At 44.7% G+C, this 19,326-nt stretch overlaps 1 protein-coding gene across 1 annotated transcript in view; it reads right to left on the bottom strand.

Moving 5' to 3' along the window:
• Nucleotides 1-18,854, bottom strand: part of MTUS2 (microtubule associated scaffold protein 2) — a 495,583-nt gene extending 476,729 nt beyond the window's left edge. The window contains exon 1 of the mRNA XM_074985997.1: nt 18,748-18,854. The gene's annotated coding sequence lies outside the window, so the exon portion shown is untranslated. The remainder of the gene's footprint in view (nt 1-18,747) is intronic.
• Nucleotides 18,855-19,326: the final 472 nt, after the last annotated feature.

Below are 19,326 nucleotides of genomic sequence, written 5' to 3'. Positions count from 1 at the left end.
CCTTAGAAAAGAAAGTGACACACTCATACTGATGGGAGCATCACCAATCTGGCCCATAAGCTTACATGAGTGGGGAAACTGAGGCTGAAACTGGTTCTGATGCCAGGTGGGGGTGACCATTTCACAATATAACTGAGTTTCACTTTGTGACTTGGGTTTAAACAAATGTTCAAAGTAAATCTAACACTGAATTGTTTTAATTGGTGTGTCAAAAAAAACACACAAAACCATGGGTTCAGCCGCACCCAAACCCAAAGTTCCCATATATGAAGTGTACTAACACTAATATGGCTTCATGATGAAACTGCATCACCAAGAACCCACTGTTTACCAAACAAATTCAATGAGAGCCCGTGTGACTTCCACTCATGCAAGACACCTTCCCTACCAGGGTACAGATCAGAAGGAAAGACAACACATACTACAAGGATCCAGTCACACAGCTTTACATCCCAGAGCTCAGGCTTAGCTTGAAGAGTTATACTGGGCATACGTACAGATACAACAGACCAGGACAAACTAAACAGAAAAGGGCGACGCTAGTGGAAGTGAGCCACTGACTAAAGAAAATGCTTTTATAAAACTACACTAGAAGTCTGACACTATAAGTCAGAAAATCCCATTGAGGGACATTTATGTTAATAAATGCTTCAGCTGCTGCCACTATATTTTTAATTATGAGTTAATTATCTGCATACATCATTCACGGAAGGTTTTGTTATCTCTAAAACCTGGCCCCAACCAGGAAACTGAGATGCACATCCAAAATTCCTCAAGCTCTGAGCCGACAACCTATTAGGGTGAGTCTACATGGTAATTAGGGCCCTGTGACTGGCCTCTACAAGCCAACACAGGCTCAGACTGTGGGACTGTTTGATTCTGGTGTACACTTCCAGGCTTTGCTTAGAGCCCAGGCTCTAGGACCTTGGGAAGTGGGACAGCCCCAGAGTTTGGGCTGGAGCCCAAAAGTCTACAAGCAAAGAGACAGCCCTGCAAGGCCAAATGAGCTGGCATAGGATAGCTCTGGGTTTTTCTCTGCTATGAAGACATACACTAATGATGGTTGTTGCCATACTGGCAAAGTCAGCAACACCCTTGTTCTCCAAAGGGGAGAGTAAGTTACCCCTCCTTTCCAGAAGAGGCACTCTTCTGAATGATCGATAGAATAGTATTGTCAGAAGCTCCAGAAGAGGCCACAAGCATTTCCCGGACATTCAGACGAAAGGTTGTTGCAGCTTTTTCTCGATGTGAGCAGATGCAGCCTTTCAACTACTCTTTTGATCTTTGCTCCACTGCAGCACGGTGAGCTATGGATATTTACAAAAAGTTTGTTTTCTGAGCAATATGCAGAATGGAACAGCCATACGGGATCCTTCCAACTGTTGCAGGAGCCAGCTGCTTCAGAAGGAATTAGAAGGGGAAGGAGACAAACTTAAGTGTGTGAGGAGCTTAAGAGAAGGAAAAGGCTGACCTGAATGGAAATAAGGGAAACTAAGGGAAAAGTTTTATATACATTTGTGCCTACTAGAATTTGATTTTTATAATTTCAAGATACAAACGTTCACTTAAGCATTTTTTTTTTCAGTTAAGGAAGGTAAATTGTCCCAGTTGAGCTAAACTATGGGTTGTAAGTATTTCTTTTTATCAATTTAAAATTTTCACAACTGAAGGAAATTATGGATGGAGACAGACCACCGGGGGTCATTCAGTTCTTGAATTTAAAAGTTCAAGCTTTAGAGGAGTTAACACAAATTGTCAGTGTCATATCAAAGTATATGAAGTAAATATTCTGAAATCAGACTCAAAAAAGTCCTCAAGAAGTATTTTTCTTACTTTGCTCACTTGTCATTTATTTTTCTTAATGGAAATTTTTTTTCAGTTTGTGACTGACAGTGAAAGCAAAATGTTTACTGGTAAAACTAATCCTTTCAAGCCTACACATACACATTACAAATCAGACAGATTTCGAAAAGCAAACACTACAGCCGTGTCTACAATACAGAGTTTTGTCAACAAAACTCAGGGAGTGTCTATATACAAAAGAGGTTTTGTCAACAGTCTCAACAAAACAGAGCACTTTCCCTGACAGTGTTACCCCTCTCTGGCTACGTCTACACTAGTACACTACGTTGAAATAAGGACATCGAAATTAGCTACTTCAACGCGTATCGTCTACACATCCTCCAGGGCTGATGCCATCGACATTCAACATCAAAGTAGTGACGGGGAACATCGAAAGGAGCCGCCCCGGAAAGAAATGTGGAGCCCACACACACACACACACACACACACTCTCTCTCTCTCTCTGTCAAAATAAGGGGCCAGCAAAGCCCCAAGCCGCTCCCTTAAGGGCCCCTCCTAGACACACTTGCCCTACACAGCACAAGATCCACAGAGCCGACAACCAGTTGCAGACCCTGTGCGTGCAGCATGGACCCCCAGCAGCAGCAGCCCGAAGCCTTGGGCTGAGGGCTGCTGCACATGGTGACCACAGAGCCCCACAGGGGCTGGACAGAGCGTCTCTCAACTCCTCAGCTGATGGCACCATGGAGGACCCCACTATTTCGAAGTAGCAGGACACGGATCATCTACGCATGCCCTACTTCGACGTTTAACGTCGAAGTAGGGCGCTATTCCCATCTTCGGATGGGAATAGCAATTTCAACGTCTCACCGCCTAACTTCAATTTCAACATCGAAATAGCACACGGCACGTGTAGGCGCGATGCATGGTATTTCGACGTTGTGCCAGCTACTTCGAAGTAGTCGGCTAGTGTAGACGCACCCTCTGAGTTGAGGAATAACGCTTCAGTCAACAAAAATGCAGCATAGACACTCTAGAGCCCTTTTGTCGACAGACAAGGCTTCCAGTTCACCAGGCAGCCCTGTTGCAGAGCTTCCAGTCAGCCATTCTGTTGCAAGGGGGATGGGCAGTCTGGCTGCTCTCTGGCAACAGGGAGAATTGCTCTTTTGATCTGCTTTTATATGTAAATGCAATCTGTCAACAGAAGTTGTGCCGGTAGATCTCTTCCAACAGTGACTTTTGTTGACAGATTGCTGTAGTGTAGACATAGCCTATAAATATACAGCAACTGGCATATACTTTCCTATTTTGGTTTCATTTTACAATATAGATAAGAAGTGCTGTGTTTTGTTTTAGCTAAGACACAAATCATGTTAACACCTTGAGGCGACATATTCAATCAGATGTTTCCTAACATCTCATTTGTCTATTTTATCATAACGTTGACTTTTGCAGGATTATGAAAAATAAACCTCAATCATCAAGCGATCCCTCTCCTGTCATCCAAGTTAAATAAGAGAGCAAGGAATGATTTCCCTGTTAAGGTGCATCAGGATCAGGCCCTCCCTTCTCTCAGCCACTGGTTCTTGAGGAAGCTCCTGCCTTCCCTCAGCCCTTTCCTTAGGAGTTGAGGATTGAAGATCTGCTCCATTCCCTAATCTGCCCACCAGTGAGCTGTTCTACTACTTTTTATACTACTCAGGGAATTGTGAGCCAAAAAGTAAAGATTCCATGTACAATATTTTAAAATTCTGCAAAGTCTGCATATTTTATTTGTCAAAACAACATAGTATAACCATACCAGTCTCAATTATTTTGGCACTCAGATGCTATGGTGATGAGTATGGTATAAAAACCTTGACAGTGTGACTATGGCTTAGGCATTCACATATGGCCACCTGGACCAAATAAATTTTCTCTGTTCACAGCTCCTTACAATCATTTACCACAGCTAAGCTACCCAAGGGGACATATAAGCAGTAGGATTTAGGTGAAAGACAGAAAGGAGCACAGCACATTGACAAGTGAGTTCAAACATGCCTTAACTTGTTTCCAAAGGTGTGGGGCATTACCTTAAACGATCCAGGTCCTAGAAGTTATTTAGGTACTTAATTCATTTCAATAGGAAGTGTGCACCTGAACATCACTGAAGACCTGAATCTAAATGACTGCTGTTTTTGGCTCTGAGTTATTATTAGTAATTTGGATTACTAGTGGATTCATCTTTTCCAATTGTTTTAAGTCTCTTTTGCACAAATTACTGCTGGAAAGAGATAGCAGCTTTTGACCTTCACTATTATGTTTTCTGTCTCTAGGACCAGCTGCCAAAGAAAGTTAATGCCAAAGCCAAACACGTAGACCTCCACTTCATTAAATTTATTTATTTTCCCAACTACAGCCTTATAGCAGCACAGTAATGACTGCAGGCATGGAAAAGGCCACATGGACTCTAAAGGCTAGAGAATCAACTTCTCAATGGCTACCAACAGCATCCCAAAGTCAAAAAAGTACAAAATTATACTGGATACTACAGAGTTAACTCCAAGAACATCTTCATCAACGTGGCCAAGACTGTTTGAATAATGCCCTTAATTGTTTTAAAAAGAACAAGCTAAACCCAACTACAATAACCAGTATCACTTTGAAGCATGAAGGTCGTGGTATGGATATAAGTATCAGAGAGGCAGACGAGTTAGTCTGTAAATTCAAAAAACAAGTAGTAGTCTTGTGGCACCTTATAGGCTACGTCTACACTAGCCCCAAACTTCGAAATGGCCATGCAAATGGCCATTTCGAAGTTTACTAAGGAAGCGCTGAAATACATATTCAGCACTTCATTAGCATGCAGGCGGCCGCGACGCTTCGAAATTGACATGGCTCGCAGCCGTGTGGCTTGTCCTGACAGGGCTCCTTTTCGGAAGGACCCCACCTACTTCGAAGTCCCCTTATTCCCATCTGCTCATGGGAATAAGGGACTTCGAAGCAGGTGGGGTCCTTCCGAAAAGGAGCCCCGTCGGGACAAGCCGCGTCAATTTTGAAGCACCGCGGCCGCTCGCATGCTAATGAAGCGCTGAATATGTATTTCAGCGCTTCCTTAGTAAACTTTGAAATGGCCATTTGCATGGCCATTTTGAAGTTTGGGGCTAGCGTAGACACGGCCATAGACTAAGATATTTTGGAGCATAAGCTTTTGTGGGCAAAGACTCGCTTCGTCAGATGCATCTGATGAAGAGGGTCTTTGCCCACAAAAGCTTATGGTCCAAAATATCTGTTAGTCTATAAGGTGCCACAGGACTTGTTGTGTGGAAATAAATAGACTTCAGAAAGGCATTTGATTAAGGACTGCCCTGTATAAGGAACTTATACCACCATAGGTCTGTCACTCAGGAAATATCCATATCTCTGAAAGGTATAGCTGTGCCAGCCTAACTCTTGTATAGACAGTGGTAGGTCAGTAGGAGTATTCCAGTCTAGCTATGGCCTCTTGATGTGGTGCATTACTTATGCTGATGTGAGAACCCCTGCCACCAGCATAGGTAATGCCCATGCTAAAACACTACAGCTATAGCCACTGTAGCCTTTTAAAAATGTAGGCATTCACTTAGTTTCCTGTGACATTCTGATAAAAAGCTGTACTATGCCGAATCAGAGAAGCCCATATTAATGGATGGAAAACTGGGCTGAGATTACAAAAAGTCATTGTAAAGGGCTGATCGCCATCCATTTATTTCTAACAGACAGCTCTTTAACAGAAAAAAGGGAACAGTATGATCCAGTGGTTGTAAGCTGAAGATAGAGATTCAGACTAGAAATAAGACGCAATTTTCACTTTTTTTTTTTAAAACAGCAAAATCATTATCAATTGGAACAACTACATAAGGGATATGGCGGATTCATTTGCAGTATTGATTTAAAGACTGAATATCTTTCTAAAAAATATTCTATGGCTCCAGCAGAAGTGATGGCCTTGATGAAGGAATTATTGGGCGAGTTCCTTTGGCCTTCATTATTCAGGAAGTCAGACCTCAAGGGTCAGCAACCTTTCCATGGCCAAGGTCAAATTTCTGCACTTTTGACTTCTATGTACTGTCTAAGTGCAAGTGATACTTTTTAAAGTCTCTAAGACTATGTTTACATGGTGCAGCTATTTTGGGACACCAATAGCTCTGCTGTGTCTTTGAAACACACCTGTTTTTTCAAAACATTTTTCCGAAATAATGGGTGCACTATTTCAGCATCCTTGTGAAGTCCTTGTTGCAGGAGGAGTAAGGGATGCCTGGAAATAGCACTTTATTTTGAACTGCACTTGAAATAAGTGAAGCAACTCGCACAGCGCAATTTGCGCAGCTTATTTTGAGTTTAGGCTGTCATGTAGATATAGCCTAATAGTCCTACTTACAGCAGCTTCATTAATAAATTAAGATGCACAGCTTTAACATTTAGGTGGTGGTTGGTAGCACTAGCTGGTATTTTGTTAATCCACAAGTGGCACAGCTTTGAGCAAGCTCCCCAGCTGTGTGTGGGAGGAGGGGCAGGGCTGAGCTCCCGCTTACATGCTGATGCCAAGATTGGCATGTGAGCCAATTTGCATCTGTGACCATGGTTGCTGACCCCTGGACTAGATCATAATAATGTTTACTTTTGGCCTTAAAATCTGAGTCCAGAATATAAAGACCCACATATTATTAATCCCTTTGGTATTTAATCACAATTAATCCATCTGACATAATTATGGTTCTGTAAGTACTTCAATAGGATTTCCACTGTAATCCAGCATTAACTAACAGGATGACTCTGTAAAGTGGTATCAGATTGCTTGCTGGAATATCTGCTTTCAACTGCAGCTGTAGCAAAAAGCCATTCATCTTTGACTCATTCTACCAGCTAAGATACAGCAACAGTTTTAAACATTTGACCCCAATCCTTGTATGCAGACAAGATGACTTTAAAAAAAGTATTTCTTTGATGATGTTTCAGTTTACCTTAAACCACTCAACTGGTTTTGACACAGACTTCTCGAATTATACTTCTGTCCAAATAAGACTGAAGCTCTCAGATACACCCTGCAACATAGTACTCTACAATCCACACAGGCTCTTATATATCCACTTTATTCCCCCCTTTACACACTTTGGTCCTGCTCCCCTTGAAACAATACATTTTAGGAGACTGACAACTGTCCACTAAATAAAATGTCCACTTTTCTAGATTTGCAACAAACATTCACACTCTGAGGCTTGCCCCTGACATCTCTTGCTCTATTTTTGAGCTCTATTAATTTCACAATTTTCTTCTTTAAAAACTCACTGCAGTAATCAAAGAATTTTCACACACTGAGTATTCCAGAAAAATTTCATCACATGCAGCAAATTCATTGAAAAGATTCCTCAGACCTTTTCAGCTGGTACTCTGGTCAAAGAATCATCCTCTTGGTTTAATCAGTCTGAGAGGAACCAAAAACTTCAAAGTCAGCTTTTCAAATGCCATACTTTCAACAACACCAACAAATTAATTCATACAGCAGCGCTGGTCAGTTTCCAGGCTCTCAGCTGCCCACCTCTTAAAGGAGACAGGAAACCAACCAGCAGCTGCGCTGGTCAGTTTCCTAGCTCCTGTCAGTGAGGGGGAGCTGGGAAACAGGTTCCCACCTGGTTCCTGGTTCCTCCCAACTTGCACAAAATTTGACTTACATAAGGTTGCCCAGGAAAGCAACCTTCGCAAAACTTGGGTCTACTGTATTTATCTTTTTTGCATGTATTGTTTTAGGAGAATCTTACTCACTCATTTCTCCCTGTAGTTACCTTTTGTAGAAAATCCACACAAGCACAGTTGATAAAATCCTGTCCCCAGTCCCTACTAATGTCAGGGGACAAACTTCCAAGGATTTCAGTAAGGCCTGGATTTCACCTGCTGTGTATTTACCCAATGGTCCAGTTATGAACTATTATTTTCCAATTTCCATTCCCTGTCATACATAGTACTGTGGGGAGTATATTTTTTAAAGAATTGCATTGAGGTGCATTTTCTGCCTCATTAACCAATCTATCCATTTCTCCGCTGTTTTAATGAGGTGGGTCTCTTTATAAAGTTACCGCCATTCTTTCTCTAAACCATCCCAGTGGGGGATTGTTTTAATAATTCTTAAAAACTTTGTTTTAAAAGCAAAAATTAAAATATTTACTTCATTCATCTAACACATTTATACCCCAAATAGAAGTTGAAATTGAGTGAGTTTTCCAGAAATTGAGGCAAATTAGCTACTATGCATGAGAAGATCCAAACACAATGTGGGGGGAAGAGATCAGACACTGAAGTCAACATGCTTCTTCCTGATCCCCCGTGTCTGAGCACTCTTCTCCTATGCTTACATCCTTGATACAATCTCCAACAGCGTTTGCTTTCTAGCATTTTGGCTTCATTTTACAAGGGCCTACTAAACAGTTTTAGTTTCATCATCAATTTTCAGCCGTCATTATATCAAATTATCTCCATTCACGGTCTCCTTTCTCTTCTTTTGGGGTCTGGCCCATTTCAATATGCTTTGTCCTAGATTAGCTGCCTCCAGTAGTGGGCTAAGGAGATAAAGATGAGCAATATACAGAAGACAGATGGAAGAAGTGTTTGGATACTACAATAATGGGCATTATTAAAATACTACTAGAGCAGAGTGCAAACTAAAGGAGAGAATGTTCTAAAAGAGCAAAGTAAGTCCGTGCTGGTGACCTGTCATTTACCAGCAAGGACCATCTGCCCAGTGTGCCTACAAAGGAGAAGTAAAGCCAGGCTTCAGTGGTTAGGGACTTGGGAAACCTGAGTGCAATTCTCCGCTCTACTGCGAGCCTAGTCCCTCCAGGCATGGTCTCTCTGCACATTAGAGGAGCATTGTGAAGATAAGGACATTAAAGATTGGTACTCAGACACTGTGCTAATGGGGGCCATGAAAGTACCACAGACAGGATTATGTAGCCCTCAAACAGTATCACCTGTAGGCTGGGTCTCCACTAGAGGGTTTTGTTGACAGAAGAGGCCTTCTGTTGGCATAATTCAGGGCGCATCTGCACACTTGAAGTATTCTGTCACCAGAGTCTCTACAGAACTCTGCTTTTGCCTCAGTTATCCCTCAAAAATTCAAGGCATAACTGTGTCGACACAAGTGCAGTGTAGACACTGCTGTGGACAGAGGGGGCTTCCAGTTGCCAGGCAGACCTCTTTGCAGCGCTCCCATTACACTTTCTGGCACCAGAGGGCAATACAGTCTGCCAGTTCTCTGTCGACAGAGCAAGTTGTATGTAGATGCAATCTGTTGACAGAACAGCAAGAAGTCATCTTGCAGCACCTTGTAGACTAACAGAGATTTTGGAGCATAAGCTTTCGTGGGCAAAGACCCGCTTCATAAGATGCGTGACTCTGACAAAGGCTCACATCCCCATCTGATCTGACTTGTTCTTCCCTCTTTTGATAAGGGCTGTTGATACTGGGCCATTTCCACCTTGCTGAATAGACCTTGTCAGCTCTGGCCCTCCCTCTTACTGGGACCCCACTCTTTAAATACCCCTCTGAAACCACCCCCCCACTCATGCATCTGATGAAGCGGGTCTTTGCCCACGAAAGCTTATGCTCCAAAATATCTGTTAATCTATAAGGTGCCACAAGACTACTTCTTGTTCTCAAAGCTACAGACTAACACAGCTACCTCTCTGATGTCTGTTGACTGAGGTTCTGTCAAGATTTCCCTGTTGACAGTAACTTCTGTTGACAGATGCTTCTAGCATAGACATAGCCATAGGGTTGCCAACTTTCTGACTGCAGAAAACCAAACACCCTTGCCCTGTCCCCTGCTCCACCCCCGCCCTACACCCTCTGAGGCCCTGCCCCCACTCATTCTATCCCCCTTTCTCCACAGCTTGCTCTCCCACACCCTCCTCACCAACTTGGTGAAAATAAGCAATCTGAGATAAGGGTCGGGGCGGGGATGAGGGCTCTAGCTGGGAATGTAAGCTCTGGGATGGGGCCAGGGATGAGGGATTTGGGGGGCCAGAGGGGGCTCATGGCTGGAGCCAAGAAGTTTGGAGTTTGAGACAGGGCTCAGAGCTAGGGCAAGGAAATGGGGTAGAGGGGGAGGGATTCAGCTAGGGGTGGGGGCTCTGGTACAGGGCTGAGGATGAGCACTTTGGTATGCAGGACAGGGATCCAAGCTAGGGCAAGGGATTGGAGTGCAGCATAAGGGTGAGGAGTGGGCTCTGGGAAGGGGTTTGGGTGTTGGAGGGAGTTTGCAGCTGGGGCGGGGGTTGGCGAGTGGCAGGCAAGTGAGGGCAGCGCTTACATCAGGTGAATCCTGCAAGGGGCAACATGTCCCTGCTCCAACTCCTAGGCAGAGGCTCAGCCAGGCAGCTCTTTGCACTGTAGGTGCCATCTCCACAGCTCCTAGCCAATGGGAACTGCAGAGCTCGTGCTCAGGGTGGAGGCAGTGTGCAGAGCTCCCTGGCTGACCACAGGGGCGTGCCGGTGTAACCCACGCACCTTCTGGTTGTGGTGTAGTGTCCTATCTCGCAGCACTTAGACCACTGACAGAGAGAACAATGAATCTGCTCTATAGTCTTAGCTGCCATTCTGTCTAGTACACTGGGCAAACTAACCCTTTAAAAACAGAAAACAGTTTTGTAGATTTGGTGTAGCAGGTTGTGGAGACCATATGAAAGACTTCCTGCTTGGTGTGCAGGAAATACAAACAGCTGTGCTCTAGTGCTTGCTGGGAATAGGTACGTACAAGGTTTGGGGAAAAAAATAGGAGACAGACACTCAACATAGCAAGATAATTCTGCCATCAGGGCTATCATGAAATAACCATAAAGTAACATTGATTTCAATGGCTTTGCAGAAAGAGTAAGTCAAGGCTATTTCAAGTAATGAAGTAAGAGTTCTAGGCAACACGGTAAATGATGTTTTGAAAGACTAATGTGCTAAATTGGCATTTAGTTTTAAAGGCTTCACACTCCCTAGCCACTATCAGACACCACAACAAACCCCCCCCCCCGCCAACCCCGGCCACAACTTTGAGCGGTTTTCATTGTGCCCCATGCTAAAGCGGTCCAAAATATACAGGGCATCCTCATTATCCTCTTCTCTCCTTGAATAAGACACACTACCAGGAGCCAAACTGTGCTGTCCCACTGGGAGGAAGATGAGTACCTGCATGGTAGAACCCCCTTTCACCTCAGCTCAGAGTCAGAATCATACCCAAAATCTGTGACTGGAGCTTGGGAGCAGCAAACCTTTGTATTCTCTTCCCTACATACAACATGGAGACACAGTCAGGAATGAATGACACTCCATGCAGCATTAACTCTGGCTGTCTTGCCTTTGTAGCTGTTACTGCACAAATGCATGGAGAAGCAGCCAATGAAATCATGGCAAACAGCCATGTTACCATGGTGGAGTAGGTGGCAGAGGCAGCTGTAGAGGACTAAGCTGCCTGGGCATCCTGAGATATATGTGAATCTCATGACAGTCAAAATCAGGAGGCTGAAAATCTATTGCCTGAACTCTGTTGTCACATGCTAATAACTTAACATTCTTTGCTCCCACCAGTGGGAGCATTTTACCTCCACTTTAGCAAGTGGAAAAGTATTACACAAAGGGAAAGCCAGAGACGAATCAGGACCAAAAGTTGCAACAGCTCTGGAGTCTCAGACTAATACCAGCCTCTTTGCTTGTGTGTGAATTCACTTCTGAATTTCAGTTTCCAACTACTACTCAAGGAAATGGACAAAGTGATTGTCTCAGTCTGAGTCTAAGCAAAGGCTGGAGCTTAAGAAACAAAGGAAGTGTGTGGTGTCTTCAGCAACAAAACAGCACTTTAAGGGTCCAATTTCCCCTACAGCCCCTCTTCTAGCTGAAAAGGGACTTTAAACCCAGCAGCCCTGTCTGATAGGGACTTTCCAGCAGTGTAGCAACTACGCTCCATCTTACCCCTGCAGCCTCAGTTTATGGAGTGTGGCCACGGCAGCTCTTCTAACTATTCCTAGTTGCAGGAACAGCTGCTCAGGGCATAGGCAGCCAGACATAGATAAGAGAAGCTTCACTTGGTATGTAATACCATATTGCCTGTGGGGCCTCTCTAAATGCCAGTGATATTGTTATTATATAAAAGAGGGACAAACTGTGCAGATTTTCTGGGAGTTGATGTTTAAAAAAGCAGAGCATTTAAAAATTACTGTTCTAGGTTCATTGACTTTAGTGTCATGGTTTCAGTCTGATCAGTTTTATGTTAAGGCTGCTATGACACATGCTGGAGATGACCCAGCCCCTGGCTAGTATCAGAACTGGAGGTTCACAGAGGTGAATTTAAGCTGTCCTGCCCCAAGTACAAGTCTGAGTCCCAAGCATTGGCCCATAAAGCTTTTATTTCTCCAGCATCTGCTCCACAGTCTCATGAAATCGAGAGTCAGTTTCCAAGAGTAAAGGCTACAGAACTGAACCATTAACACTACTGCATTACTTAGTCTATGAGCTTGCACTGTTCTCATTTGATATAAAAGGACTTTGATCAACTAGAACGGCAAACTGAAGGTTGCATCATTTTTAGTTACATTTCTTTTTTCCAGCTGGACTAAAAGAAACGATTACAGCAAACCCTCAATTTATACAGACTAATGGGGGAAGGGGTGTCCATCAATGCCAAAAGTCCATTAAATCCGAATCTACAGGACTGGAGGCACCTTGCAAGGTGCCCTCAGGAGCATTCCGTCTGAGCCCTGAGAGGAAGGCAGCGGGCTCAGGAGACAGAGCTCTGCAGTGGGCTCTCTGCGCTGTTCCCAGAGCAGAGCCTCTGGCCTCGCCTGCCCTGAGCGAGCTGCTCATCACTCACCCTAGGCTGGGAACTCCCACAGAAACTAAGTTTCTCTTAGTGAGCCTCTGCCCAAGGCTCTGGCTGGCAGGATGCCCACCAGCTGTCTGGCTCCGGGCACCCACCCTGCTGGGAGGAGTCTGAGTGGTGACCCCAGCTGCTGTGGAGGCCCTGACGGCTCCTCCAGCCCTGGCAGCCCCAGCAGCAGTGGCTCTAGTGAGTCGCTGGCATTTATCTGGGAGAGCAGGACTCTGGCAAATAGCACCCATTATCTCCCAAGAGCTGACTGCTCTTGGCCCCCACCCCTTCTGGGGCACAGCACCAGATTCTCCTCCCACCTTGCCCCAAGGCCCACACGTCCATTGGCACCACCGTGTCTAGCAAACTGCTGATGGAGGTGTCTTTCCTTCTAGAGCAGATATTGCAGTTTTGTCCAGCCCAATTTTTAGGTATTTACCCATTTGCTTTATAGTTTGTGAAATAGGATTTAAAAAAAAAACATTGCTTTAAATCACTTTGAAGTTCAATCTCAGAGGCAACATCCATGTGAAAAGCATCAACCAAAGCAGTGTCTTGAGAAAACATGGACTGAAGTCCATGTAGCAGCAGCCACGCATATTTCTGTGGCAGATTTCCTTTAGCAGGGCCACAGATACAAAGTATGATCTCATAGAATGAGCAATGACCTTGGGATACATCAGTTGTGCCACAACTGGAGGTAGGCAGAAAGGGGCGTGAGCACCCTTGGGGCCTGGATTAAGCCAGTGCCTGTAACTCTGTACATCCTCAGTAGAGGGTCTGAAGATGTGTAGAGAACATGTATGATTCAAATGGGCACTGCTACCTAACTATCTCCAGTTGAGGGTACATGAGGTGCATGCAATTAGGAAGAAAAGGAGTTGAAGACAACTGGCAGTTCTTAAAAGATGTAATACATAAACTATTCCAATGCAATAAGAGCCACAGTAAGCCAGTGTTGTTGCACAAGGAGCTTTTTAGCTACCTAAACCCTCAAAGGTATACATACGGGAAATGGAAGGAGAGGCAAGTCACTACAGAAGAATACATGGGAACAGCATAAGCATGAGTAGACAAAAGCCAGGAAGACAGGCAAATAAGTTACAGCTGGCGAGGAATGTTCGTGACAACCCAAAGGGGTTCTTCAAATATGTCACATGAAAAAGAACGATCAGAGATGGTGCCAGTCCACTGCTCTATGGAGAAGATGAGCTGGTAAGGGAAAATGACAGGAAGGCAGGGCTGCTCAATGCCTACTTTGAATCATCTCAGAAAATAGAATGTGACCAGATGGCTATCAAATTATAGGCAATAAAGGTAAAGGAATGCAGATCAGTGTAGAGAAACAATGCATCAGATCTTCTGACCCATTTGAATGGATTCAACTTAGCAGGACCTAATGCTATTCACCACAGGTACTGAAGGAATTAGCTGAACAAATCTCAGAGCCACTGTTAACATTTGAAAAAACTCTTGGGTGATAGGAGATGAGAAGGGCTAATATAGGGCTCATCTTTATAAAATGGAAAAGAGGAGGAGCCAGGGAACAATGGATCAGTCAGTCTAAATTCAACAACTGGGAAGCTATTAGAGAAGGGATTCCCAACCTATGGGTCATGATTAGATTTGTTAAGGGTTGCCAGCAGCTTGGAGCTGCATGTGACTCTTAAAAGAGCCATTTGCAGCTCATTAATGCCGCTACATCCAGCAGCTCTCTCTATCAGTAGAGAAGCAATTACAAAGACAGCTTCTCCACATTTTATATTTGTAGTCATCTGTGAGCCGAAGCCCAGGTGCCAGCTAAAGGTCTGGTGGGGCAAAGTGGGTGATGCCGCACCAGCAGCTATGTTAAGCAGCCAGGGCAGGCTGGGATCTTTGGTTTGCGTTTAGTTCGGGTACAGCAGCAAGAGGAAAATTACACTTATTAGAGGCTTTAACAATTACGTTTTATTTATACAAAGATAGAAAATTTAACTTAAGAAAAGTTTCAGACAAACTAGCTAGCTTAAACTAATACAAGTAATGTGTACACAAGAAAGGCACATTGCAGGTGTGATTTTCACCCCTGCCTCTTAGACCTGGTGGAAGCAGAGTCTTTCCCACAATTCCTATAGGAAAGAAGTGTAATACAGGTGTAATTCTTACCCCTGCCTCATAGATCCAGTGTGACCCAGAATCTTTCTTTCAATCCCTTGGGAAGAAGTAGATATGAACCAGGCGTCCCCAGTCTCAGGAGTCAATACCGGACCTGGCCAGCAGGTGTAGGTGACTGGAGCTCAAAGGGGGTGGGCTGCCAAACCCCTCTTTATACCCCTTTGGTCACATAGGCTTCTTCCTGGTCTCAAGTGGCCAATCAGGGAGGAATGTGTTTGAACCCCAGGTTTCCCAGCGAAGGTGCAAGGCTCAATTTGCACCTGTGAATTGTGGACAATTGGGCACCTTTGGAGGTGATGGGCGGAGGTTCCCCGTTCTTCCTGGGGCAGTGATCAGGCATGTCAATTACCAATATCAGCCAGAAGGGTGGCCATTAGCTAGCCCATTCACTGTCTGGTTTCTGTGTATGGTAGAGAGTCTGGGTGAGACAGCACACTGTGTTCCCAAGGGCATCAAAGGCTGCCTGTCTCCCTCTCTGTCTCGCCCAGTGTGGGGGGGAGAAGAAGAAAAGGCCAAATGGGGGGTTCATGTCTGGCTACATCACCACAGGCAAGCCACTTAGAGTCTTGAAGTAAGTAATTTTCACCCACGCACCCACCCTTGCCACCTTTTGCCCCGCTTCTGTTCTATGTTGCTGATTTGTCAGTTTTCATTTTGTTTATATCTCCCCTCAGTGTGACTCCCCAAACCTCTGAGTGAGATACTCAGCCTCCAACCTCCCCAGCTCGAGTGTAGTCCCCAACCCCCAGGTCTCCCAGCCCTTGAGTGTGACTCCCCGCAGCCTTTGAGAGTGATTCCTCCAGCCTCTGAGTGTCAGATGCTCCCCCACCTTAAATCCCACAAAGTGCGTCTTTACCCATGAAAGCTTATGCTCCAATAAAACTGGTAGTCTATAAAGTACCACAGGACTTCTCATTTTTTTACCTAGAGGCAGAGAGGCTCTGGCAAAGCAATTGACTGAATTTTTTATTTTGTTTTTATGTTGCCCCTTCCAATAAAAGGGATACTAAAAAGCATCCTTCTCAGTGGGTACAGTATCAGAAAGGCACTCTTGGACTTGCTATCACAGGTGATGAAAAACTAAGGCAGGGAATAAGCTGCAACACCATGCCTGACCATACAGGGTGCACTGGATGACATTACAAAAACTGTTCCGAACTCTAGTATGTTATGGCAAAGGCCATTGAATCTTAAACATGCTATTGCTTCCACCAATAATAAAAGTTATATCTACTAGCTCTTTAGGCAATATTAATGATCCCTTATAATTCTGTCTCACATGTAATGCTACTGTGCTCCAAACATATAGCTATTACTTGCTTAAAAAAACACAGCACAACATAATGTTTATTTTGGAAGCCTCCAGAACTATTAATAAAACAATGAATGCAAACCATTTCAGAAACTTTACCACAGGAGAATGTCTGCTGTAAAGTAGAATGACAAATTAAGCAGTCATGTATCATCTTAGAGGCTAACAAATTTATTTATTAGGTAATGATCTTTCATGGATAAGACCCACTTCTGAAAAACTGAAGAAGTGGGTCTTACCCATGGAAGATCATTACCTAATAAATAAATTTGTTAGTCTTTAAGGTAATGCAGAACTGCTTGCTTTTTGTAAACTGTATTGGTATACACCCAGACTGTAATCAATTGGATTTACATGGAGAAAAATATAAGCTACTGGTACATAAATAATAGCTGAGGTGATCCTAAATGCAATAGGTCTTAAAACAAAACCCACCCCTTCACACCAGATCGAGTCAGGATCCAACTATATACCAAATATTTTATTCATCTACAATTTTTTTTTAAAAAGAGATGCTGGCCAACAGTGAAAAACCTGCCCTATTAAGGAAAATTTTCAGGTAGCCCAAATCCAAGTCAAAAATATAGACGTTAATATAGAGAAGCCAACCAGAACCCCCCTGAAAACCCAAAGGGCATAAGAGCTAATGCTGTGTAAAGCCACATCCCAATAGTTCACCTACATATAGGCCAAAATCAGGAATTTCGACCCTGTTTCAAATGCAATTTTAATCAGGGAGTTGCTACCAGGTGCCTTTGTGACAATCCTGCACCCATTCCTTATAAAGTCTATTCTGTTATATGTGATGAAATAGAAATACTTCTGGTGATTAATGTAAACTATCAGTAGCAAAAACCAACAATGTATATAAAAATTTTAAGAAATCAGACAATAATAAACGACAAGCCCCTCAGTGAATTAGCCCTAATAACTTACACTGGTCCCTCCCATGTCATACTAATCAAGAGGGAAAAATAACAATTGACCTTATTCTGTAGTGATAGGGGTTTTGTCAGAATAGGAACTGCAGAGTTAGTTCTTCTGTCTTTAATGATTTTGTCTATTTACCGCTGTGACTGAAGATTAAGCCCATCTGTGATCCACAGTAGGTATATATTGTTATACTCTTCAAGTAACTAGGTGCTGCAGAAGGAAGTCTGACCACCACACTGAGCCAGATCACCACCTGAAGTAAATTAACTCAGCTCCATTGAATGCAGGAGCTGCAGGTGCTTTGCACTTTTCAGTAGGCATCCAACATCCTGCAGGATCCAGCTCAGAAACCATGTAGCTGTTATTAAAAGCAAGCACCAAACCAAGCAACCTTTGGTCTTTATCCAGACGCTGTACAAGTCTAAATGGCACCTGAACAATTTCACTCATTAGGCCCTTAGAACTTTTCAGTGAACATATATCAAACCCTGCTGATGTTTCTTTATCCCTACTAAGCATTTTAGGAATAATATCAAAATGTGTTTTCAGCACAGGCAGTAACAGCTCTATCAATATTTAGTTAGTCTAAAGATTTTTGGGTTCAAAACACTTCAAAGGAATTACAATATTATTTAAAAAATATAGCAGTAATACTTGTCATATTTAAAGATATTTTCAGTGCCATTTCTTCTGTATTAACTTTTTATACTAAACCAATTCCTAAGGATTAAACAATAAACAAAATAATCTCCTTCCAGTGACAGATCAAGCACACAGCCCACGATCTCTCCAGAACAGTCCTATACAAAATTAAAACATATGCTCAGTGGACTCAGTGATCAAAGGACCACACAAATGGAAAACAAAAATCAAACCCCTCAAGAACAAACACCTGTCAGAGATCCTATAGGGAAGTGCCATCTTGAAGAAAGTTTTTTTTTTTTAAAATATGCTTACACATATGGGGAGAGGAGCGAAGAGAAGTTCAAAGTTTAGGCTGACACTTCTGGTGACCCCCAGTGAGGTGTCAGTGTGCACTCCTGCACACTAGGTGTGTTGCTACACCTAAGCACAGCAAGGGGGGCAAAGGAGGCAGTGAACGCTTGGACTTGGAATTTCTTCACCTGTATTAATCTTGTCACCAGCCCAGATGCATGTTCACCTTCCTCCCTACCTCTACAACACTACACAGGTATCTTCATCTCACCCTACCCCAGGATAAAGCCTACCCCCATCACCAAGCCCTGTAAGTGACACGAGCAGCCCTCGGAGGACGAGGTAGCTCCCTCATGCTGCAGCAGCTGTCCCAGCCCCAAAAGGCGAGAAATGCCTGAGGAGATCTGGACAGCTACAAGCATGGGGTGGTCCCTTCTCGGGGCCGAGATGGTGTCCCTGGGGCTGGGAGCAAAGGCACCACGTGCCACTGGGGCGCGGGCGCCCGTCTATTTCCCGGGGGCGGAGAGGATGCCACCCGCGCAGCCGGCCGGGGGCGGATGGCGCTGGCCATAAAAGCAGGCAGCGGCGAGGCTGGGTTTGTTTGGGGCGCTGCTCGGCTGAAGGGGTGGGGGGGGGGGACAGGTCCTGCGCCGCAGGGGGCCAAGGGAGGGAAGCTGCGGCGGGTGGGGGGGTAGGTCCAAGGAGTCCCCACACGGGGAGCAGCTGCTGGGGGCAGATTCCCTACCTGGCTCCGCGGTGCAGCCGGCGCCTCCTCCAGGACAAAGGGAGCCGCGCGCAGCTCCTGCCACAGCCTCGCCTCGCACCCCGGCGGAGCGAAGGGGAGACGCTGGCGCCGGTGGAGAGCTATTTATACACCCAGCGCGCAGCCTCCTCCAGCGGCACCCGCCGCCTCCCCAGCCTCCCGCCAAAGCAGGAGCCACAGCGCCCTCTGCAGGCACGTCGGCAGCGCTGCCCAGGGAGGCTGACTTGCCTGGCTCCGAGCTTGCTGATGTTGTGCCACTGCAGCAACCCAGGGCAGGATTTCAGGCGGCATCTTTTTTTTTTTTTTTTTTTTTAAATGGCAACTATTGCTGCGGCTGGGCCATTTTAACTGGGGCTATAGCCCTGTTCCGTGACACTGGTGCTGGACATGCACAGGTGCGCCAACACCTCCTAAAGCATCGCCAGCCCCAGGCTGTGGGCGAGGAGGTTGGCTTAAAACTCAGGAGCCTTCGAAAAATTCATTTGCCTTCTGTTTTGGAGCCTTTGAGGTTCACATTTTCATGCTTTCCTGTGCCAGGCTGGGGGCTAAGAACTTTTTTAC

This window comes from Carettochelys insculpta, chromosome 1 (genome assembly GCF_033958435.1).
Source record: "Carettochelys insculpta isolate YL-2023 chromosome 1, ASM3395843v1, whole genome shotgun sequence".
Taxonomy (NCBI): domain Eukaryota; kingdom Metazoa; phylum Chordata; order Testudines; family Carettochelyidae; genus Carettochelys; species Carettochelys insculpta.
This window is presented reverse-complemented; position numbering and strand designations above follow the sequence as displayed.